Source organism: Molossus molossus, unplaced genomic scaffold (genome assembly GCF_014108415.1).
Source record: "Molossus molossus isolate mMolMol1 unplaced genomic scaffold, mMolMol1.p scaffold_m16_p_8, whole genome shotgun sequence".
Taxonomy (NCBI): Eukaryota; Metazoa; Chordata; class Mammalia; order Chiroptera; family Molossidae; genus Molossus; species Molossus molossus.
The window spans coordinates 44,984,800-45,011,814 of NW_023425402.1; positions in this window are offsets into that span (position 1 = coordinate 44,984,800).

A 27,015-nucleotide genomic window follows, 5' to 3' on the forward strand; every position below is an offset into this window, starting at 1 on the left:
CCAGGCTCATGCAGAGGTGGATGTGGCTAGATCAGGAAACTTCAGCTGGGCTGCAACAGAGAATGCCCCAGACAGCCTCAGAAGGTGAACCCTGGGAGGGAGATGGGGACCAGACAATGCAAGGGCCCTGGTAATGAAACTGGGATGGGAGCAACTCTCTTTTCATTAAATCATCTGGTTCATGGAAAAAAGATGAGTGCACTGTTGGGACTCCAGTAGGATAATTGCCATAATAGGCCAAGTCAATTTCGAATTCTTAATTGTAGGTGGTGACAGAATCTGGCTTGTTGATATGGCTGGTTATAGTTTAGTATAAAAACAGTATTTTAAATTACTCCAAAGCATCATAGGTTTTTCTTCCTTAGCTATCCACATGAAGCTGTTGTCTTTTCTTTTTTTATTGTATCAGATATCACAAGGATCATATCCTTTTATCCACTATCCAAATAGAATATTATTTTTTTAACCAAATTTAGCAATTGGAAAATTTTATATGAAGTTCTAGGGATGCAATTTATCTGAAATAGCAATAACAAAAATGGATATGTTATATAGAGGGTTTTTCTGAGCCATGCTTTTGTAGAAGACCTGTCAGTACATGCCTGGCTTATCTCCCCCTAGAAGATGAAAATAATGTCTAATTCTAGAATAGTAACACTTCCAGGGTAGACCAAACACAACCCCCAACTCCTCTCTCTTGGAAAGCAAAACTAAACACTTCCACAAAAACAACAGTCAGTTAGTAGGCACAAATGCTAAGTAGGAAATTAAGTAAGACCGAGTAAAACATACTACTAAAAATGTGACTATCCTGCTAAATTTCATCAAAGGAGATCCATCTACACCAATTTAAAATGGTTTCTAGGAGCTGCTTGATTGCACATTTCAGCAAAAGACTAAAATAGCAAAAGAAAATATACTTATTCCCTGCATGGAAATATGCTCCTAATTAAGGTGTCTATCCATACCCTCCTTTACAGAGGAAATAAATAGCTCTTTTCTGCTGTACAGGGATTATTATATTTTGCGATGAATTCACTCTGGCTGGCTGACTCCCTCACTTAGTTACAGAGACACAGATGAACTGGAGGGGAAGAAAATTCAGAACTGTCACTATGTCAGTGGGAAATCCCACCACTAATTTTTTTTTTTCATGAATGTCAGTTTCATATTAAAATGCATCAGGTGTAAATTTGTTAAATGTATTAAGTCAACTCCTATAGTCCTTCTTCCAGCTCTGGCTCTGTGTTCCAAAGGTTGCTTTATCAATATAATTAGTAGTTTCTTTTTACAATTATGCTTTCTTTCATGCTTTAACCTCCACCAGCATAATATTGTTAGAAATAAGTGAGTATGCAGGTGTGACCTTGATTTGGAGACTTTGAAAATATCTGCATCATTCTATTTTGGAAACCACCATGGCGCAGAGTATGTTTTCAGGGTTTTTGTTTTTATTTTTTCATTTGTTTGTTTTTTTGTACATTGCCAGACTTATACAACCTATGGCTTTGGAATCAGGACTCTGAAAAAAATGTGTAGTTCTGCCCCTGACCTTCTACATAACCTTGACAAAGACATTTACATGTCTTGGCTCAGTTCCTCTATCTGTAAAAAGGGATTAAAATATTGACTTTACTAATAGGGCTGTGGTTCAGATTAGTTATCCCAGCTTTGCAAACTGCTTTCAAAAATCATCAGGCTGCAAAAATCACATGCAAGCAAAGATGTACTTATTCTGCCCACCCTTCTAAATACCATCCTTTTCCACTCAAATCATTCATTCCCTGCTCTCACATCCTAGATTCTCTCAGATGAGAAAATGGCCTAATGGTAGAAGTCCTCAGGCACCCATTAGGGAATAAGCTCATGAAATGCAAGATAATACGTAAATTAATAAATAAAATAAACAAAGTTAGAATTAGATTTTGATACTAATGGCCTGTTTTTATTAAGACTACATTGAGTTTTTTTGGATCTCTGGTTTCTATTGATATTTTCATCATATTCATCATCATTAATAATGTCTAGTGAGAGTCAACTAGGTACCTAGGACTATGCTAAGCTTTTTAACATGTATTACCTCATTTAATCCTTTCAACAATTCAATGAGTGAAGCACTGTCATTATTATTCCCATTTTACTGGTAAAGTATTTGAAGCTTACAGGGATCAAATAATGAAGTTACATGACTCATAAGAGGAAGACCTAGAGCTCAAAATCAGTTCTGATTCAGAGTCTCAGCTTTTAATGGCTTTGCTATATTCCCACTAATCTTCATGACTAAATTACTCAGCAACCAAAACTAGTGTTAAAATTTAATGCAATTATGGAAAGTAAGAAGACATCAAGAAGATGATATTATTGCAGGTGTAAAAAGTGCCCCAAATAGAAGCAGCTTTTTTATGAAAAGAGTCAAATAACCTGAAAGGAAGAAAGTCAACCTTAGAAAAGAACATAGCTAATTCTTCCCATCAAATAGTAGCAGCATGAATAGAATTCACTTTTACATTGAATATATCTTACATAATACTTTTTCACATGCCCACTAAATCATTTAAAATGTAATTAATGCTTTTAAAGTAAAATTTAATTCTGTAAAGGGTGTTTAAGAAGATATTGAATTAAGTTCAATATTAAAGTAAAGAATTCTCAGTTTCCTTTTATTATTTCAAACATTCAATGATTCTCTGACTCACTGGTGAAATACAAATAAACAGCACTGTCCTGGCTGGTTTGGCTCAGGGGTTAGAGCAGCTGCCCATGGACCAGAGTCCTGGGTTTGGTTCCCGCTAAGGGCACGTACCTCGGTTGCAACTTGTCACTGGCCCTGGTTGGGGTCATGTGGGTGGCAACCAGTCAATATATCTCTCTTGCATCTCTCTCTCTCTCTCCCCCCCCTCTCGTTCTATCTGAAGATAAATGCAAAAATGTCCTCAGGTGAGGATAAAAAAACAAAACAAATGAACAGCACTGCTCTGTGCATATACTGTATGAGATCACTTTCACATTTCTCATGGAGCTTTGTAAAACTTTCTCACTCCTCATTTGTCTCCCACAATCACTCAGAAATCTTCTTCTCACCAGTTAACTTTCTTTCATATTTAGATGAAGAGATAATTTGTCATCCACACCAGGACATTTTTGATACTGAAAGAGGACCCTCAATTTTAAAATTATATATTGCTCAGGGAAGCATGTATTTCTTGACCATACATTGTTTTTTTCATTATATTGGTGAGTTTATGACCTATTTTAAAAATTAAAATTCTTTATGAAAATAAAAATGATATATATATCTGTGTATATGTAAAGAAAAATTTTCAAAATTTCTTTATATTATCTAAATATTTTAAATAATATAAGCAGAATGATTAATCAGTATCTGAGCTATATTGTCCCAAATACTATATTACTAGTATTTTTTAAATCCAATATGCTATTTCTTTTTTTGTGAGTAGTCAAATTTATTTATTTATTTAATTTACCATATAATTTCAGGTTTACATTATAATTCAATATCTGTATACACCACCAAGTGATCACCCCCCCAAATCTAGTTATTATCCATCATTATACAATTTGACCTCCTTTACCCCTATTGCCCACCAAACCCCTTTCTTTCCCCCTGATAATCACTAATCTGTTCTCTGTATTTACAAGTTTGTTTTTTGTTGTTGTTGTTCTTTTTTTTTTATGTGTTTATTTTATTTTTTAGGTTCCACAAATGAGTGAAATTATATGACATTTGTCTTTCTCCTTGTAACTTATTTCACTTAGCGCTATACCTTCAAGGGTTGTTGCAAATAATAAGATTTTCCTCCTTTTTATGATTGAGTAGTATTCCTTTGTGTAGATGTGTGTGTGTATATATCATTATGTCACATCTTCTTTATCCATTTATCCATTGATAAACATTTAGGTTGTCTCCATATCTTGGCTATTGTAAATAATACTGCAATGAACATAGGGGTGCAGATATCTTTTCAAATTAGTGTTTTTTTATTTTTTGGATAACTGCCCAAAAGTGGTACAGATGGATCATAAAGTGGTTCTATTCTTGGTTGTTGTTTTTTTGAGGAATCTCTATATTGTTTTCTATAGTAGCTGCATCAAGTTACAATCCTACCAACTGTATCTGAGGGATCCCTTTTCTTCACATTCTCTCCAACATTTGTTTCTTGCTTTTCTGATATTTATTCTAACAAATGTGAGGTGATATATCATTGTGGTTTTGACTTGCATATTTATAATAATTAGTTATGTTGACATCTTCCCATGTGCTTGCTGGCCATGTGCATGTCTTCTTTAGAAAAATGTCTATGCAGCCTGGCCAGTGTGGCTCAGTGGTTGAGCATCAACCCATGCACCAAGAGGTTGCTGGTTCGATTCCTGGTCAGGGCACATACCCAGGGTGTGGGCCAAATCCCCAGTGGGGGGCATGCAGGAGGCGGCCAATTGATCTTTCCTCTCCTTGATGTTTCTATCTCTCTCTCCCTCTCCTTTCCTCTCTAAAATCATTAAAGGAATAAAAACATTTTTTAAAGAAAAATGTCTATGCAGATCCTCTGCATATTTTTAAATCAGATTGTTTTTTGTTGTTGAATTGTATGAGTTCTTTATATATTTTGGATATTAACCCCTTATCAGATGTATGATTTACAAATATCTTCTCCCAGTCATTTTATTTTGATGACAGTTTCTTTTGTTGTGGGAAAGCTGTTTACTGTAATGCAGTCCCATTTGCTTATTTTGTTTCTCTTGCTGTTGGAGTCAGATCCACAAAAACATAGCTAAGACCAATGTCAAGGAGCTTACCACCTCTTTTTCTTCTAAAAATTTTATAGCTTCAGGTCTTACATTCAAGTCTTTCATCCATTTTGAGTTAATTTTTGTGTAATGTAAAATAGTGGTCTAGTTTCTTTTTATTGCTTGTGGCTATCCATTTTTCTCAACACCACTTACTGACAAGATTGTTCTTTCTCCGTTTCATAATATTGGCCTCTTTGTTACAAATTAATTGTCTGTTATGTGTGGATTTATTTATAAGCTTTCAATTCTGTTCCATTGGTTTGTTTTATAATTTTAAAAATCTTTATTGTTGAGAGTATTACAAATGTCTCCCACTTTCCCCCCACTGCCCCCTCTACCTGGTTCCCACCCTACCCCAGGCCTTCATCATGGGCTATGCATATATGCATGTAAGTTATTTGGTTAATCTCTTCCACCCCATTCACCGCTTCCCTCTGAGATCCATCAGTCTGTACCTCACTTCCACACCTCTGGACCTATTTTGTTCATTAGTCCCCCCCCCCCCGCCCTCTTTTTCAGGATTTCTTTGGCTATTCAAGGTCTTTTGTAGTTACCTACAGATTTAAGAGTGATCTGTTCTAGTTCTGTGAAATATGCCATTAGATGGCAATGAATCTATAGATTGCTTTGGGTAGTATTGACATTTTAGCAACATTAATTCTTCCAATCCATGAGCATGGGATATTTCTACATTAACTTGTGTTTCTTCAGTTTCTTTAATAGGTATCTTACAGTTTTCAGTGTGCAGATCTTTCACCTTCTTGGTTAAATTTATTCCTATCTTTTTATTTCTTTTTTTATGCAACTGCAAATGGGATTTTCTTAATTTCTCTTTCTTATCAATAGTTCATTATTAGTGTACACATTTCTGTATGTTGATTTTGTATCCTGCAACTTGACTGAAATCATTTATTAGTACTAACAGTTTTTTGGTGGAGTCTTTAGGGTTTTCTATATAACGTATCATGTCATCAGCAAATAGTGACAGTTGTACTTCTTTCTTTCTGATTTGAATGACTATTTCCTTTTCTTGCCTAATTGCTGTAGCTAGACTTCCAATGCAATATTGAATAAAAGTGGAGAAAGCGAGCCATCCTTGTCTCGTTTTTGATCTTAGAGGAAAAGCTTTCAGTTTTTCACCATTGAATAAGATTGATGTTAGCTGTGGGTTTGTCATACATGGCCTTTATTATGTTGAGGTACATTCCCTTTCTGCTCACTTTGTTGAGAGTTTTTATTGTAAATGAATGTTAGATTTATCAAATGCTCTTTTTGCATCTATCGAGATGATCATATGATTTTTATCCTTCATTTTGTTATGTGATGTATCACATTGATTTGCAGATATTGAATCATCCTTGCATCCCTGGAATAAATTCCATTCAATCATGGTATATGATCATTTTAATATTTTGTGGAATTCAGTTTCCTAATATTTTGTTGAGGATTTTTTAATCTATGTTCATCAAGAATATTCACCTGTAATTTTCTTTTGGGGAATGTTTTTGTTTGGTTTTGGTATCAGGGCAATGCTGGCCTCATAAAATGTATTTGGAAGCATTTCTTCTCTTCAATTTTTTGGAAGACTTTGAGAAGAATAGGTGAATGTTTGAAAGAATTCATTAGTGAAGCCATCTGGTCCTAGATTTTGTTTGTTGGGAGGTTTTTGTTTACTGATTCAATCTCCTTACTAGTAATCTGTCTGTTCAGGTTTTCTATTTCTTCATGACTCAGTCTTAGAAGATTGTGTGTTCCCAAGAATTTATCTATTTCTTCTAGGTTGTCCAATTTACTGGCATATAATTGTTTATTGTAGTCTCTTATAAGCCTTTGTATTTCTGTGGTATCAATAGCAACTCCTCATTTCTTACGTTATTTATTTGAGCCTTCCCTTTTTTTCTCTTGGTAGTCCAGCTAAGGCTTGCAAATTTTATTTATCCTTTCAAAGCACCAGCTCCTTTTCATGAAATTTCCTTCAATCCACTTTAAAATGCCAAAATTCACTCACAGTTTACATATTTTAAATTGCTGACACTTTCAACTAACTCTTATCTGTTAATCATAATGGATTTTATCAAATAAGTTGTCTAAACTTATTATTCTTTTCAAAGTTTCTCCTGATTTACATGCTCCAAAATTTGTCTTCCTCAATTTTATTCCATTATGGCAAAAAAACAACAACCAGAAATTCAGTGTTGAGACAATTCTTGATGGGTCTCTACCATTATTGCATATCTTCAGAGTGACAAGTGACTGTCTTTTGTTGCAGACTACCTTTTCAAGGATGCTTATATAGCAAACAGCCTTAGAAGACAGAGATAATGTTTCCCTCCAGAGAAAAGGAAAAGCTATTTTACAGTCCTGGAAGATAAAGATAGTGTCTCCCTCTGGAGCAAATTTTAGGCATACTTATTTTGCACTATAAAAGATTCAGGTCCCCTAAAGTCAAGGTTTCTCCCCTGTAACAACTCTGCGTGTGCAGGTGTGTTCTGGTGTTCTTTGCATCAGATACGGGAATTGGAGCTCAGGAATCAATGCAAAAATTGCCAATACTCTGGCTATTGCTATTACTGTAAATATTAGACTATCCTTCATCTCTGACCCAGGAGTATGTTATCTGCCATCATCCATGAAACTCTGACAGGCTAATGTATGAGCTTGAAAATAAGGTCAAACCTCAGACATGCCACCATTCTTGCCCATTTGTGTGATGAGAATGACATGCTGATAGGAGCATGACTTTATGGAAGAGAAAGAAGGAAGACCTTTCGGACCAATTAAAGGAATTTGAAAGACATCCATAATATTGATGAATATGTTGACCAAATTGTTTGGTTAACTAGGCAATAAATGAACCTCTAATTTATCACCTATTAATGGGGAAGAATTGAGGATGTGGTTGTGACTAAACATAGGGAAATAACTTCAAAGATAGCTGTTCAAAATGTGCCTAGGTTGTTGTTAATTCTCATCCCAGTGAGCTAACAGTTGGCTTTCTTACCAACAGGGCTGTCAACATTAAGTCCTCCACATTGTGACAGCTAGTGTTAAGATTTAGCCTGGATGTGCAGAGAGTTCCATCCTAACAGTTACAGAGATGAGCATCTACATGGAATGTGAAAGATGGCCATTACTGTGGCAGAAACCACACTAACTGTCAGTTAAGAAAGAATGGCAAAAACTGGGACATCTGATTTCTCAGCCCCTCCTGCAGCTTATCAATCAAAACTCAGGTCCATTTAAAGATCACAGAAAAAGGTCTGTTTTTTTCAGTGGTTCTTGGCTGCCATGGGAGACCTCTGACACTCAGATTTCCTTGAAAGAGACAAACTCCTAGGGGAAACCACAGCTGAGTCATTGACTAGTATTCAGGCATTTACTGCCCAGGCTGGGTTTATAATGCTGATGAAGGTGAATCAACGAAGAATAAAAAACTAATCCAAAGTATTCTAAGTACATTCTTATGGTCAGCCCCAATGCCCTAGAAAACTCCCTTAGTCCTTATGTTATACAGACGATGTATTATAGAGTTGTATTAAGAGATATTATCATGATAACTGGGTAGCAATTGACCCAGATTAAACTGAACTTCTTTTTTAAAAGTTACCATTGTGTGTCTGGCTGGTGTGGCTCAGCGGCTGAGCGTCGACCCATGCGCTAAAAGGTCGCCAGTTTGATTCCCGGTCAGGACACATGTCCAGGTTGTAGGCCCGATCCCCATTGGGGGGCATGCAGGAGGTGGTCAATCAATGTTCTCTCTCATTGATGTTTCTATCTCTCTCTCATGCCCTTCCCCTCTCTCTAAAATCAATAAAGGAAAAAATAAATTTTAAAAAAAGTTACCATTGTTTGAGTCTAGCACAAGTCACCACAGGGTACAAATCTCACAGCCCCAACCAGAAAACGATGTCGCTGTGGCTGCTAAAGCAAGCCCCTAAGGCAAAATTAGTGTCACAAATAATGACCTTTGCACCCAATATGAAGTTTTGAAGTGGGGAAGGAGGCAAAACATGGGAAATTTTGTTGAGTAGCTAGCAGCGACTACACTGCTTGAAGCCAAACATAAATACAAAGCCTTCTTGTCTTGCAGCTGCTTTCTTCCTATGAGCTTCCTGACCCCTTCCTCCCCCTACCTCCACCTCAGTTGTTTTAAGGAGAAATGATTAGGGGTGAGGCTGAGGGCTTCCTGTCCCCAAGGGCAAATCAAAGGCTAAACATACTCATTTGAGTATCCTGGGGAATTTCAGAGTCAGAAAGATTCAAATTGTCAAGGCTATCTTGGCTATAGGCAACCAAATCACTGTCAGAGTATGAAAAGGCACTTAGATTTAGCTAATGGGGTTTAGGCTAGGTTCACAGTGGGGAAGAAAATATTTTGTAATACCTTGGAGAACTTTGGGCCAATTCATTGCACTGTTGCTATTTCTTCTACATCTGAATGTATAGTAAAAATGGAGGTATTACACAATTGCCATTCCGTATCCCATAAAGGCCAATGGGGAAGAATCACATGGAAAGAAATAGTAAAAGGGACCTGTAAATTGCTCCCCAAATCATCTCCCTGTATTCTCTTAGCATTCAACAGAAACAGTATAGTATGCCAGGAGGATAAAGGAAAATCACAGCCTCAAAGCTTTGACTTAAAGGTAGCAGGGATAGTAAGAGACACAGTATCTCAATATAATAGCTTTATATGTCCAGGGAAAAAAAGTTAACAGGAGCTTGGGACTTATTGATTTCAACTGTTGTTCCCAAAGCCCTGACTGTTAGAGACATTGTGACTGTAACTGAATCCACTGTACAAACTGATGGCACATAGTATGATACCTGGGATAATGCCAACAACTTCTTTTGTAGCTCTCTGGAACCCTAGGACCAAAGTCAATTCATGTTCATGTACCATGTCCTCTGATATACACTTGCAGTATTCCCCAAGGGGTGTCTACATTCTCCTGTCATTTACCACCAGTGGGTAAGTCAGAGTTAGTACAAATGCCTCTACCCTCTGATGTCCAAAGCTTTCACAATGTATGTTATCCTTCGGTTGATAAATGAGAAGGCTCAGTTTTAGCTACTCTAACTATAGTGTTATCACACTTCTGCCGACCAGGGTGGCTGAAAACCCTGATAAAATTTAGGGGTCTGCTCCCTGAATACAGGTTCTTGGGACTATGTGGGTAGAATTGCAATAGTCAATCCCTCCGGCAGTCAAGGAAAAACTGCTCTCTGGCCTCCAACCACCAAAAAAGAAAACAGCATCCTGTTAGATTCTTTCGTATTGGAACGGTACATGCCTCACTTGGGCGTTGTACTTTGGTGTTTATATTCATTGGTTCCTCACAAATTTGTATCCTTTGAATGGGGGCCCAAACGAACATATTGCATTAGAAACTATCCATCAAGCTGTGTCCGGCTCTCAAGTTTTGGGGCTCCACAGCCCTAATAACCCCTTTAAGCTGCAAGTCTATGACTGACAATTTTTCCAGTTGAAACCTCCAGTAAAGAGAGGCAGTACCCAAAGGTGCCCATGTAATTTGAAACTTGTCACCTCCCTGATATGGCTACCAGGAACACTCTAGCTTACTAATGAGCACTTACTGAAACTGAATCTGACCCATGGAGGCCTTGTGACTCTCCAGGGCCCAGTAGTCTCATTTTGGGGAGGATCAATTCATACTCAACTAACAACAGAGGAAGTGGATACCTAGCCTTTATTGTCATATGGAGATGATATATTCAAGAACACAACTGGCATGACCTGGGTGATATCCCAGCTTTACATGAAAAAAATGACAACTCTTTCTTTGGGAAAACCTAACTACCTGAAGGAAACTGTTAGCTCACTGAGTCCCTCAATTAATTGAAGTTCACCTAAGTGCCTGGGTGTAGTTCATTAATGATCTGGCATTGCTGAAACCTAATGGTGTTCGCTGGCCTGCATGACTTTTCTTTTTTTTTTTTTTTTTTTATCCTCACCCGAGGATATTTTTCCATTTTTTTGTTCAGGTAGAGTGGGAGGGAGAGAGAGGAACAGAGAGAGAGAGAAACATCGACGCGAAAGGAACACATCGAGTGGCTGCCACCCACACAACCGACCAGGGCCGGGGACAAACTGCAACCGAGGTACGCGCCCTTAGCAGGAACCGAACCCGGGTCTCTCCAGACCGCAGGCTGACGCTCTAACCACTGAGCCAAACCGGCCAGGGCCTGCATGACTTTTCAATCTCACCACCAGCCATGCAAACTAAAAATGGACATGGTTACTCCACTCAGCAGGTAAAACTAAAGACCATTCTCATAGCTTGTGCCAACATCTCTTCTAAAGAACATCATTATATTTCTATTAACTCGGGCTTTTGCCAAAAGCCTAGCTATATGTCTGCCACTTGTAAAGCTACAGACGTACGTACCAATGAAAGAAAATCCTATTTTCCATTCCAGTTAAACAGGCAATTGTGTCATTACCATTTATGAAATAATCTATCCTTTTCCCACTAAATTGAAACTTTACTCACAGATTATAAAATTCTCACATACCCTGATATTTGAAACTATTTGTCTCTCCCTATGCCCATATTTACTATGGTATGTTGAATAGTTGGTAAAGAAATGTGTCTATCACTTTCATCCATTTCATCTCTTTTTTCCTGGCTATTTTGAGGCATCTATTATTTTACCTGCACCTTAAGTTAATTTTACCTAATGTCCTAAAACTTTTACTAGAATTTTATTAAAAATCATACTAATTTTAGAGAATTGAGATGACAAATAATAATTAGTCTTTCCATTTGAGATGTTTTTCCATTTGTTCTTCATGTGTCTTTTCATAAGGTATCATTTTCTTAATATCTTATGCTTTTATCAAATTTTTTGCCAGTTTTAAGAGTTTATTTCTTCATGCATATATGTGTGTGACAGTTGTGAGTAAAACATTTCCCTGTATTTTCATTTCTGGGTATTTATTGCAAGAGTAGAAAAAACAACAATTTGTTTACCTTTTGCCCAGCTACCTTATCAAATTTCATTATTTTTAGTGTTATTTTACTAGATGATCTTTAGTTTTCAAGGAATACAATCTGCAAAATGTTCATTTATCTCTTCATTTCCAACAATAATGTTTCTTTCTTTTCTTATTGCATTACAGTTGCTAGTTACTCCAAAAAATACTATGACAGTAATAATGAATAATAACAATAACAGGTATCTCTGGTTAGTTGCAGAGACTAGACAGCACAATGCTAAGGACACAACTGCATAACTTTGAATTAGAAGTTTACTCCTTGCTTCTTGTGTGTTAGGGAAGTTATTTAACCTCTCCATGCCTCAATTTTCTCATCTTTAACATGGGGATTATAATAATATCTATCACATAAGATTCTTCTGAGATTTGTTGTATGTTAAATGCCTAGAATAGTCCTTGCACATAGTAAGCACCATAAAAGTGTTAGTTATTATTATTTTTTTGATTTAATGAAAAGTTTTAGTGTTTACAATGGTATTTGTTGTAGGTACATGGTAGAACATGCTAGTAATTTTGAATAGTTTCTTTTCCAGTTTTACTGAGTTATTCTTAGGAAAACATTTTTTAAATTTATATGCCTTTTTAGCATCTTTTTATATGATCACAACTGTCTGTTTCTTCATAAATTGTCATAATGGAGTATACTAACATTGAATCACCTTGGAATTTCTGAGTTATGGCTTAGAAATAATGTATTATTCTTTTGAAACACTCTATTCGCCAATATTTTATTTAGAATTTTGCACATATTAAATTTGTTTTGTTTTGGTTACTGTACTGGTAATTGATGTTTTTGTTATTAAGTTTGTAAGATTTATAAAATGAATTAAGAAGGTTTACAGCTCCTTCCACGGTTAGAGGTAGTTTAAATAACCTGAAATATGGCTTTCTTTAAAGATTAGATAAACTTGGCTGAAAGCCCATCTGGCTCTGGTGTCTTTTTGCATGGTACATTTTTACTCACCTTTTCAACCTTGTCTTTTGTAATTGTTCTATTCAAGAGTCTTACATCTTCTTAGGGCAAAGTTGGCATTTTATCTTTGCTAGAAAATTATTCGCCTCCTCCAGGTCTCTAAATTTGTTACCAAAATATATGTGTAGTTTTCTATAATTATTTTTAATCTCTTCTATATCTGTACTATGCCTACTTTCTCATTCCTAATCCTTTTTTAAATTAATTATTTTGTTAGATGTTTCTCCCTTTTCCCCCACTGATTACCCCCTTCCCCTCCCTCCCCATCCTGTCCCCAGCTTTGTTGTCCATGTCCATTGGTCATGCATACATGAATATAAGTGTTGTGGTTTATCTCTCCCTCACCACCTCCTCTTCTGGGGATTGTCAGTCTGTACCCTATTTCCACATCTCTGGGACTACCCCATTCCTCAGACTGTTATGTTCATTATATTTCACAAATAAGTGAGATCATATGATATTGTCTTTCTCTGTTTGGCTTGTTTCGCTTAGGATAATACTTCCTAGGTCCCTCCATGTCGTCTCAAAGAATAAGAGATCTTTCTTTCTCACAGCTTCATAGTACTCCATTGTGTATATGTACCACTGCTTTTTTATCCATTCATCTACTGATGGACATTTGGGCGGTTTCCTGATCTTAGCTATTGTAAATAGTGCTGCTACAAACATGGGGGTACATATATTCTTTCTGATTGGTGTTTCAGGCTTCTTAGGGTATATTCCTAGAAGTGAGATCACTGGATCAAATGGTGGTTCAATTTTTAATTTTTTGAGGTAACACCATATTGTTTTCCATAGTGGCTGCACCAGTCTGCATTCCCACCAGCAGTGTACTAGAGTCCCTTTTTCTCCACACCCTCACCAACACTTGTTTGATGATTTGTTGATGGTGGCCATTTTGACAGGTGTGAGGTGATACCTCTTTGTTGTTTTAATTTGCAACTCTCTGATGATTAGTGATGTTGAGCATTTCTTCATATGTCTCTTAGCCATTTGTATGTCCTGTTTGGAGAGGTGTCTATTTAGTTCCTCTGCCCATTTTTTAATTGGGTTCTTTGTCTTCCTTTTGTGGAGTTGTATGAGCACTCTATATATAGTGGAAATTAACCCCTTATCTGATGTATTATTGGCAATTATGCTCTCCCATACAGTGGGTTGCCTTTCCATTTTGATGATCGTATATTTGCTGTGCAGAAGCTTTTGAGTTTGATATAGTCCCACGTGTTCATTTTCTCCTTTGTTTCTGTTGCCTTAGGGGATGTATCAGTGAAAATTCTGCTGCATATGATGTCTGAGATTTTGTTGCCTACCTTTTCTTCTAGGATTTTTATGGATTCATGAGTCACATTTAAGTCTTTTATCCATTTTGAGTTGATTCTTGTGTATGGTGTAAGTTGATGGTCTAGTTTCATTTTTCTGCATGTAGCTGTCCAATTTTCCCAACACCATTTATTAAAGAGGCTGTCTTTACTCCACTGTATGCTCTTGTCACCTTTGTCAAATATTAATTGAGCATATTGCCTTAGGTTCATTTCTGGATTCTCTGGTCTGTTCCACTGGTCTATATGCCTGTTCTTGTGCCAGTACCAGGCTGTTTTGATTACAGTGGCTTTGTAGTATAACCTGAAATATGGTAATGTGATCCTTCCAACTTTGTTCTTCTCTTTCAAGATTGCTGTAGCTATTCGAGGTCTTTTTTGGTTCCATATGAACTTTTGGAGTATTTGTTCTAGTTCTGTGAAGAATGTCATTGGTACTTTGATGGGTATTACATTGAATCTTTAGATTGCTTTGGGTAGTATGGACATTTTAATTATATTAATTCTTCCAATTCATGAACAAGGTATGTGCTTCCACTTTTTTATATCTTTCTCTATTTTTTTTCAATGACCCGTAGTTTTCTGCGAATATGTCCTTTACCTCTTTGGTTAATATTATTCCTAGGTATCCTAATTTTTTTGCCGTGATGGTAAATCGGCTTGTTTTTTTAGTTTCTCTTTCTGTGAGTTCATCATTGGTGTATAAGAATGCCATCGATTTCTTTTTTTTTTATCCTCACCCGAGGATATTTTTCCATTTTTTTGTACAGATAGAGTGGGAGGGAGAGAGAGGAAGGGAGAGAGAGAGAGAAACATCGACGTGAAGGGACACATTGAGTGGCTGCCACCTGCACGACCAACCAGGGCCGGGGACAAACTGCAACCGAAGTACGTGCCCTTAGCGGGAACCGAACCCGGGTCTCTCTGGACCGCAGGCCAACGCTCTAACCGCTGAGCCAAACTGGCCAGGGCTGCCATCGATTTCTTGATGTTAATTTTGTATCCTGCTACTTTGCCAAATTTATTTATTACGTCTAGTAAATTTTTGATGGAGTCTTTGGGGTTTTCTATGTATAGTATCATGCATCTGCAAATAAGGACAGTTTCACTTCCTCCTTTCCAATTTGGATCCCTTTTACTTTTTCTTCCTGTCTGATTGCTGTGGCTAAGACTTTCAGTACTGTTAAAAAAGAGTGGCAAAATTGGGCATCCTTGTCTTGTTCCTGTTTTTAAGGGGAATGCTTTTAGTTTTTCCCATTGAGTATGATGTTGGCTGTAGATCTTTCATGTATGGTCTTTATTATGTCGAGATATGATCCCTCTATTCCCAGATTGTTGAGTTTTTATATCAGAAATCAGTGCTGGATTTTGTAGAGTGCTTTTTCAGCATCTATTGATATCATCATATGGTTTTTATCTTTCATTTTGTTTATGTGGTGTATCACATTTATTGATTTGCGAATATTGTACCAGCCTTGCATTCCTGGGATTAATCCCACTTGGTCATGGTGTCTCATTCCTAATCTTATATATATTTGTGCTAGCTCTTGTTTATAACCAGTCTTATCTATTTTACTGGTCTTCTCTAAAAATCACCTTTTAGATTTATTTTTTCCTTTGACTACAGAGTTTTGTTTTTTACTTAATTAAATCCAGTCTTTTCAAATTCCTTCTACTTTTAGTATTCCTTTTCTAATGTCTTAAGATGATTCTTAGTTCCTTTATTTTCTATTTTTTTTGTCAACATTGAAAGCATTTAACATTATTGATTTTTCTCCTGAGTGTAGTTTTTGCTGTGTTTAGATTTGAAAATGAAATATTCTCATTTACTTGCTTCCTGAATAGCATGTAATTTCCCTTTTTTATTCCCTCATTGACCCAATGTAATATTTCTAGAAGTCTGATTATAAGTGGTAAGAATTTCTATTTATCTATTTACTATTTATTTAAAATATTATTGATATATAACCAGAATATGTGATCCATAAAGAGCTAATAATACCATTAAAAATTTTAACTTTTTTGTGGTCAAATTCATGATTGGTTTCTGTGAAATTTTCAGAATTGTATAAAAAGTATTTATTCTTTTATTGAAGAATATAAAGGTTTATTCACACCTATAAGTTTAAACATATTAATTATATGATTCAATTTCTCTGTGTCTTTATTATTTAATCTTTGTCTACCAGAATTATTAAATTCTGAGAGAGGTACAACTGGTTCTTGAACAATATTTTTTCATTATAGCATTGATGAGGAAAAAAAGTCAATTCCTGCCCTGGCCGGTTTGGCTCAGCGGTTAGAGTGTTGACCTGCGGTCCTGAGAGACCCGGGTTCGGTTCCTGCTAAGGGTGCATACCTCGGTTGCAGTTTGTCCCCGGCCCTGGTCGGTCGTGCGGGTGGCAGCCACTCGATGTGTCCCTTTCACACCGATGTTTCTCTCTCTCTCTCTCTGTTCCTCTCTCTCCCTCCCACTCTACCTGAACAAAAAAATGGGAAAATGTCCTCGGGTGAGGATAAAAAAAAAAAAAAGTCAATTCCTGGGTGGGGCAACTCTCTGTGTGGAGTGTGCACATTCTCTCCATGCCTATGTGTGTTTTCTCTACTCAGGTTTCCTCCCACATTCCGAAGATGAGCACGTGAGGTGAACTGGCATGTCTCAACTGTCCCAGTCCGAGTGAGTGTGGGTGTGTGAGAGTCATCCTGTAATAGAAGGGTGTCTTGTCCAGGGTTGGTTTTCTCTTGGCACCATGGAGCCATAATAGGCTCCAGCCCCCCAATAATCCTGAACTGGAATAAGTGGATTGGAAAAGAATTATCTTACTTGTTTTTATTCATCTTTCTTAAATGTATGAATAGCTCACATTTATTTCAATGATTAATATTGGAAGTGTTTGGGATCTTTATTTAAAAATTTGGTGATGTTTAACGTGACCACAAATATGCCACAGGAACATAACTCTTGTTTGCATCAATTAGCCTATGGTAAAAATAGTTTCATTATACGTTGTTTCACTTAAAGTCATAGTTTCCAAGAACCTATCAATGACATTAAGTGAGGACTTACTGTATACTAAAGTTGCACACACTTATATGAATTCATGATAATCACTGTATTCAGGTTCACACATGAATTAGCAAGAATTATTTGTAGAGTGTTGATTACGATTGCATTCAGTAGTTAGTATGAGAAAACCCAATAAATGATGACAAGAGAAAAAGGTTTACCTTGCTTATATAACAAAAAGCTGTAGATAGGTAGGTAATTCTAGGAAGTGAATAGGGGCTCAAGGATGCCATTAAGAAAGCAGGACTCTTGCTTTACTGCTCTGTTCTCCTTAGTGACTGCTGCTCCAGTTCTGGGATGGTTTCTATTTTCCCAGTAGGAGAAAGGCAGAAAGAGATGAGACAGTACCAACATACTTCATTGGCCTAAATTGAAAAACACAACCACCTCTAGTTAAAGGGGATCTGAAAAATTAAGCCTTTAGTTCTGTAGCGTCTAAAATGGAGAAAGACAAATGAAACAAAATTGAAATTGATAATCACTCCTTATTCGATGTATAACTGGTGAATAAATTCTCCATTTAGTAGGTTATCTTTTCATTTTGTTGATGATTTTCTTCTGTACAAAACTTTTTAGTTTGTTGTAGTCACATTTGTTTTTTTCTTTTGTTTCCCTTGCCTGAGAGACATATCCAAAATAATACTGCTAAGATCAATGTCAAAGAGCTTACTGCCTAATGTTTTCTTCTAGGAGTTTTATGGTTTCAGGTCTTATATTTAAGTCTTTAATCCATTTTGAGTTTATTCTTTTTTTATATGGTGTAAAAAAAGTGGTCTAGTTTCATATTTTTTTGTATGTATTTGTCCATACAAAATTTATTGCAGAGAATGTCTTTTCTCCATTGTATATTTTTGCCTCCTTTGTTGTAGATTAATTGATCATATAAGCATGAGTATTTCTGTGTGTGGGTGTATGTGTGTATTATATAATATATATTCAGAATTCAAAGTTTTCAATGTTTGCTGCCTCTTTCCTCAGTACTGCTCAACATCCCTTCACCACCCCCATACATATATTCCCATTTATCTAGAAAAGAATTTCAAGGGTGTAAAGCATTAATACCTAACTTAGGATGATCAAAGGAATTGGGAAGGGGAGAACAATGGAGAAAAGATGGATATCATTTTATAAAAGAAAAGAGAAATGTAAGAATTTTTTATTCAATGGATTCTCTAGGATCTATGTCCTAGAGACAAAAATGGATGAAATATTTAAAGTAAAATAGTTATGAATTTGTTACTGCAAATTTGGGTGTGCAGAAATGTCACATGATTTTACTTTCTTTAAAACAAATTAGCTCTACTGGAAGTTTTAAAGTTGCCTGTGGCATTCAAATCCTTAATCCATGGAGAGCTGTTTCATGTATGATGGTATGATGTATAGTACAGATGAATTTTCATGCTTTTTCCACTTAGATAACCAAGTTTTTTATTCCTTGCCCAAGTAAGTTTCCATGCCACCTCTATCAAATATCAGTCTTATATATGCTTGGGCCTTTTTTAGAATTTGTATTCCATTTCATGTATCAATTTATCTCTCCTGTGTGAATAATACATCTTAATTAATACAGCTCCATAAGCCCGTACACCTGGAAGAACAACTCCTTCTTCGTGTTTTTATTTTTTAAAGAAATATTTCAGCTGTTTTTGAACCTTTATTAAGTTACACAAAAAATCCTTTTGGGATTTTGACTGGAGTTACATTAAATCTATAGATCTGTTTAGGAAGAATTAAGGTCTTTATGACACCTTGAGGAACATGGGCTAGTTCTGTACTTAGAGTCTTTTAAATTACAGTATCCTTAAAAATGTTTCATAGTTTTATATATGCAGGTTTTGCAATCTTTTGTTAGAATTGTTCCTAAATATTGTACTTTATATTTTTAATTATTATTTTAAATGGTGTTTTTCAAAGTTATTGTTCTTCTAATTGTTTGTTTCTGGTTTATAGAAATATAATCAACTTTTTGTATTGAGTTTATGTTCAGCTACTTTGCTCAACTCCCCTATTATTATAATATGTTTACATGATACTGGGGGATTTTAAGTAGACATTCATATTATCTGAAAAAGATGAGGGTTTTTCCCTTTCCTATTCTTATGACATTTAATTAATTTCTTTGTTTATAAAACTGGCTAGAAACTCCTACACAATGTTGAGTAGAAGTAGTAATGTGCCACTGAAATAAAAAATTACAAATTTTAAGAGAAAAATCTAGATGAATATCTTTCTGACTTTATGGTAGATAATGATTTCTTAAAACATCACAGAAACACTTAACAGGAAAGAAAGATTAAAATTTTGATACTATTTTTAAATAAAGAATTCCTACAAATCAATAATAAATATATTAAAAGAAATAAAAAATGGGCAAAAGACCTGAATAGGCAATTTAAAGAAGAGAAAATGTATGTTACTAAAAAGCAGGCTCAATCTAACTAGTAATCAGGAAAACATGGAAAAAAGAGAAAAATAGGAAAGTTATTTTACATTCATTTAATGGTCAAACCTAAAATGTTGACAGTACCAAGTATTATAGATATTGTAAATCAGTGGTCTCTCACACACTGCTGGTGGGATGTAACTTGGAATGATCACTATGGAAAATAATTTACAATTATCTTAGTTGAATTTTTGTACACCCAACAAATGAGCAATTCCACCCCAGAGAAATTAAGCAAATGTGGATTAGAAAATACTTAGCAGCCCCTTTTTTTTTTATCCTCACCCAAGGACATTTTTGCAGTTTTCTTCAGATAGAGCGGGAGGGAGAGAGAGGGAAGAAGAAAGAGAAACATCAATGTGAGAGAGACACATCGAGTAGTTGCCACCTACATGACCCCAACTGGGGCTGGGGACAAACTGCAACCGAGGTATGTGCCCCTAGTGGGAACCAAACCCAGGACTCTCTGGTCCATGGGCCGATGCTCTAACCACTGAGCCAAACCAGCCAGGGCAACACTTTTAATGATAGTATGAAACCAGATACCCATTGATAAGAGTTTGAATAAACAGTAGCGTGATCACAGAAATATTAAATATCAATAAAAATGTATGAACCAAGCTACATGTAACACATGGATGAATCTTATTATGATAACAATGAGTGGAAGAAGCAGTCCCAGAAGATGCATATATTATGATACAGTTTTTATAAAATTCAAAAAGAAGCAAAACTAAACAAAATATTTTTTAAGACTATATATGCATGGAATGTTTTTTCTTTAAGATAGGGTAAGAATAAACATAAAATTGAACATAATAGCTACTTTAAAGCAGATAAAAGATTAAAACAGGGAAGAGAATATTAGATGTATATTATATTTCAGTTCTTGAACTGGGCAATGGATTCATATAACTTCATCATATTGTTAATAAATACATAAAATTAGATAAAAATAAATGGTGGCCATGAATAAGCAATGATGAAAATATGTCAAGAACCAAAGATTATGATTAGTTCTATCTGATGTCCTAAGGCAAAAAATAAATAATACTTACAAGAACAAATTTACTAAAATTAATTCTATATAAAGTTCCATCCTGCAAAACTAGTAGGAAATTTTAAAATATTTGGAGGATTCCCCTACCCAGCGCCCTGCAAAGTTTCTGTGGTCTTATCAAGAACAAAGCATTAGGAAGACCCCTCCATTCTCACAGCCATTATGGTTATCACTGAGATTCCCATTGTCCAAAATAGTTCTATACTGTTTTTTAATCTCTGTAATTGCTTATCGTCTACAAGCAATTCTTCTTCCACCCTGTGACACAATCCTTCCTAGAGGCAAGGGAGCACAAAGGCTCTACTTCTTTCTAGGAGTTGAACAAGAGAAGAAGAAAAAATATAGAGGAAAAATAACAAATTAATTCTGAAAGATTGACCCCAGATGCCACTAAAAAGAAAATGTATTCTCTATTTACTTACCTGTGACCACTTTAGTGAGCATATACTTTGTTTTCCCATTTCATATTTTACAGGTCAGGTTTAATATATTTTTCTGAATAAATTAAGAAAATCCCCATTTGCTATACCAACTAAACATTTGCTTTTGCCTCTAAACCCAACACTTTGGTGATTGAACTTGCGGAAAAATTTAACTACAATTTTACAAGTAACCTTGTTTACTTCCAGAACCAGAAACTGTTGCAATAAATGAGAAAATGATTAAAGGCACAGAAAACAAATTAAGAACATTGTCATAGCAAGTGGAAAATGCACCCTTTGGCAAACTGATTTTATTGTTCTTCTCTCTATCTAAACATGGAGTTTATTAACATTACATTGCCAAATGAAGCAGCTGAGTCTAATTCAAGTTTATTACCAATGTTATCATTCATTGATAATAAATGTATAAGTCAAATAAGTATTTCATAATATCTGCATGATCCAAACAGTGATCTACATTACAGCTATTTAATGAAGGATGATCTTGGGTCAACTTGCTTAAATATCAACACAGTGCTTGCCTTTATAACATAACTTCATTCTCTTACCCTGACATGTTTTTCTTACATCGATTAATGAGTTCTTCTATTTTTGTCTTTTCCATGTTTAACTTGCAAAGAGAAAAAAGCATCTAAGTTGATACATCTGGGTGTCAGGTAGAGAGGAGCTGCTGAGCAGAGAGAAAGGGGTTTGAAGCAGAGCATTAAATTTGCAGGGCAGCTGTGGAAAGGTAATGGTATAACCTGTAAGAACAGGAGAACTCTCCCATGTGAGGAAGACGGAAAGAACCAAGCAGGGGTGACTGCTTTCCAGGACAGTTATATAGAAAATTATCCTTCATGTGTTTTACACATCAATTTTCCATAACAGAACATTAATAATAAATTTAGATTTGTTCTGTCTTCATTGTAGACATATTCTTCCTTGTTATTATTGAATCTCTCAAGCGAACAAAAGAAAACAAGAGTAAATGTGGATAAAAATGGTGTTTCTTGGATTAATACTACTCTTAAACATTTCAAGGAAAAGATTATACACCTCTAAAGAAACACAAGCACATAGAATATTTTCTTAAATCTTTGTGGGAAACTATATTTTTCATCGGTGTGAAAAACTATACTGTGAAAAATAGAATTGGCCTATGTGAAAACATAATGTAATTCAATGATATATATTAATAATATATTTTATATATGTGTGTGTGCATCTGTGTGCGTGCGTGTATATGAATGATTAGAGTTAGTCTTCATATTTATAGAATTGCTACCCTAATTTTTTGGGGGGGTATGTGCCCCTAGTGGGAACCGAACCCGGGACTCTCTGGTCCTCAGGCCAATGCTCCAACTTCTGACCTAAACCGGCCAGGGCTCTACCCTAACTTTTTATGGCATTTCCATTAGTGTTTTAAGTATTTGGAATAATTGAAAAGGAAGACAAAGACATTGAAACAATTGACCAATAATGTGTCTCGAGCTGTTTCAATTCATGCATACTTATGATTTTATTTATTTTTTTATGTTCACCAACAAGTGTGTGAGGTTCCTGAGATTTTGTTGCCTCATTCATCATGCATGTCATAAATATAATAAAGGCCTGCAGAGCTCCATGTGTTCCTGGTCAAACTGTGCCTCCAAATGGCCTAAAGCTAACTCTGAGAAGGAAGCTATAGTTGCCCACACTTTCTCTTAAAAGAGCATTTGGAGGAAACTCATCATAACTGCCAACTCTGTTTACTTCAGGCACCGCTGGAAGTCCAAAATTCTCATATCATCCTTCATCACCCATACTTATTCCCTTTCTGTAGCTCTGTCTATTCCCTAACTCAAAATCTTCTTTGACCTCCCAAATGTTTACACTGTACTCTCTGAAACTCATTCTTCTAACTCTTCTCTAGATATTAATTTCAACTTTTTCATCTAACAGAAATTTAGCTAATCCCTGAATATGCTTCCTCCTCTGTAGCCCTAAGTGGCTGCTTTTCTCATCTCCCATATAATACCACAGGTCTGGAGATAAAATTCGTGTCTATGACCCTCATTGCTGCTTCTAGAAAAGTTTGTTTTCTTCCTTCCTTCCATAAAAACCCCAGATCTTTGAAGCACAGTCCCTCAGACAGTACCCCAGAGTACCATTCTATAGTGGTATAGATGGTGAAACTGTAGTCACCATCAACCTCTGGATCTCTCTCTCTCTCTCTCATTTGTTATCCACTCCACCATTATTTCTGTTTTATTCTTAGTAAGATCAATATTCATGTTGATATCCATTCAACACCCAGGCCTCTCATTCAATGACTTCCTTACTTCTAACAATTTATTTTTTTCCTTTCTACTTTAGCAATCCAATCCCAAGGTTATAGTTCAGAAATTTTCATTAACAATTACTTACTACATCACTTCCCAAAATCTTTATTCAAATAGCCTGCTCTCTACCAATTTCTATCTTTCCAGATCATGTACTTCAGTATCCCAACTCCAAAGATATTACGTCCATTGCCACAATTTAAAAAATTCCCTGATTCCCTTCATATTCACTTCTCTCAGCTTAGATATTATAAAACATCACTGTAATCTCTCCACTGGATGTATTCTCAGCTATGTTCTCCTCATCTCTTTCACTGACACTCTTGCCAAGAAAAGAAAAAAAAATTCAGTTCTAGTTAAACCCTACTCCACATTAGCTCTAAATCTGCTATCTAACAAATAAATTTGGCTATAGTCAAATACACATTACTAAGATACTTTTCAATTCATGATCCAGATCTCAAAATGAACACCCAAGTGCCCAAGTAACACTGCTACATTGCCCTTGTATGATTGCTCTCACTTCTCAGAAGAACTCTTTTACAAATTCTCCTTTCTCCAACATCTATCCCTATAGTCTCAAATGATTATTTCAATTCTTATTCCTTGAGAAAATAGAAGCCAGCAGATAAGAGTACCTTAAAATTGCATTGCAAAATTAACAGCAACTCTTCTTGATAGTGTTGAAATACACTAAGCTTATTTCTGCCTCTGGACGGTCTGCCTAGGAAGCTCTTTTATCAAATTTTCACTATGACTTTCTCCTAAATGTAATTTAAACCTCTATCCAGTTGTTACTTTCTCGAGTGATGCTCCCTGATTATTCCATCAAAAATGCATCCATTTATTACTCTCTATTCCTATGGAGCATAATTTCCTTCATACACTTTGTTACCATATAAAGTTATATTGCCCATTTGTTTACTTGTCTGTCTTCTATCTTACCTTCTAGAACAATAGCAATAGATTTGCATATCTTATCACTGAAGCACAAGAAAGAGTGCTTGACATACAGTTGTTCAATACCCATTTTTGAATAATTAATTTAAATCACATCATTTAAAATTTAATGAAAAATTCTGAAAACCTCTAGACAGAAAATTCTGAGAGAAAATAAATATCCAAATAAATTGAGAGATATATCATGTTCATGAATCGGAAGACTCTATATTGTTAAGATGTTGCTTCTCCCCAAACTGATCTATAGGTTCAACACAAGCCAAATCCAAATCCATGCTAGCTTTATTTTAACCTAGAAATTGACAAGCTAATTTTAAAATTTGCATAAAAATATAAAAGACATATAATAACAAAACAACCTTGGGGAAAATAAAACTTAGAGAACTTGTACTACCCGATTTCAAGGCTACCTATAAAGCTACATTAACAAGGTAGGGTGTTACAGATATAGGATTAGAAAATTAGATCAGCAAAATATATTAGAGTATAGAAAGAGACAAACATATACAATTAATTCATTTTCAACAGAGGTGTTAAAATAATACAATAAAAAGAGGAAATTACTTTCCATTATGGTGCTAGAACAACAAATGGGGGGGGGGGACACCTTTATATCACAGTGTACACAAAATTTAACCTAAATTGGATCACAGATCTAAGATATAAACTGTAAAGCTTCTAAAGGAAAACATAGGAGAATATCTCCATAGGCTTAGAATAAGTTAAATTTCTTGGACAGGACACAGAAAGCACTAATCATAAAAAATTGATAAATTGGACCTAATTGAAATGAAACTTCTCTGTTTATCAAAGACATTAATAAAATGAATAGGTAAGACAAATACTAGGGGACTATATTAATAAAATTTATAAATTAAAAACGAGTGCTAATAAATAACTCCTAAAAATCAATAATAAAAAGACCAACAACCCAATTAAAACTGAGAAAAATATTTTCACAGATGCTTCTCAAAATAAGAATTAAAATGGCCATTAAGCTCAGAGAAAAATGCTCAGCATCATTACTTATCAAAAAAATTAAAATGAATATAATAATAATATATCACTATACACCTTCCAGAATGGTTAACATTTAAAAGACTGCACAAAGCCATAAAAATTCTAGAAGAAAACATAGGCAGTAAAATTTCAGACATTTCATGTAGCAGAATTTTCACTGATACATATCCTAGGGCAAGAGAAACAAAGGAAAAATAAACAAATGGCATTACATCAAACTAAAAAGCTTCCGCATGGCAAAAGAAACCGTCCTCAAAATGAAAAAGGAACCATTGCATGGGAGAACATATTCACCAATGATACATCAGAGAAGGGGGTAATTTCCAAAATATGTAAAGAACTCATACAGTTCTACAAAAAGGAGACAGACAATTCAATTAAAAAACAGGTAAAAAGACCTGAACAGACATTTCTCCAAAGAGGACATAGAGATGCCAAGAGACATATAAAAAAATGCTTAACATCACTAATTATCAGAGAGATGCGAATTAACACTACAATGAGGTACTACCTCATGCCTACCAAAATGACCACCATCAATTAATCAACAAGCAATAAGTGCTGACGAGGATGTGGGAAAAAGGGAACCCTAGTATTCTGCTGGTGGGAATGCAGACTGGTGCAGCCAGTATGGAGACTCCTCAAAAAATTAAAAGTCGAACTGCAGTTTGACCCAGAGATCCCACTTCTGGGAATATAGCTTAAGAACCCCGAAACACCACTCAGAAAGAATATATGCACCCCTATGTTCAAATCAGCATTATTTACAATAGCGAAGATCTGGAAATAGCCCAAGTGCTCATCGGTAGATGAGTGAATAAAAAAGCTGTGGTAGCCTGGCCAGTGTGGCCCAGTGGATTGAACATTGTCCCATGGACTGAGAGGTCCTGGTTTGATTCCCAGTCAGGGCATGTGCCCAGGTTGTGGGCTTGATCCCCAGTAGGGGGCATGCAGGAGGCAGCCGATCAATGTTTCTCTCTCACATTGATGTTTCTATCTCTCTCCTTTCCTCTCTCTCTGAAAAATCATTAAAAACATATATTTTTTAAAAGCTGTGATACAGGAAGACCGAAAAATGGCGGCGGAGTGAACGGAGCTACACAGACCGTCTCCCAGAACCAAACTGGAATTACAACTATAACACAGACAAATCGACAGGAAAAAGCAACAGAAAAGCAGCTTGCGAGGACCATACAACGAGGGACACTGACTGACTCCATCCCCGTAGGCTTGCGAAGGCGCGAGACGGGGCTGGGAGCACACGGTCGGCAGCTCGGCAGCGGCCTGAGCTATAAGCGGCGCCCGTGGGTTACACTCCCAGGCGGCCCCGCAGCGCAGCCGGGACAGAGGCTGAAACAGCCACAGCCACTCACCTTGGGCTCCGGCGGAGGGAGGGCGGACTGGACTGGAACTGTGTCGGGACACTCGGGGTTTGGAGGGCGCTCGGAGCTTTGGCTGAGTGCAGCCACTCGGGACCTCTCCACATTGCTCCTTCCCAGGGCTCTGAGGAGAGGCAGCAGCCCCTCCCTCGGAGATCCAACCCCACCCTGTGGGCCATTGAAGTGCTAATTGAGGCTCACTAACAACCAGCATCTGC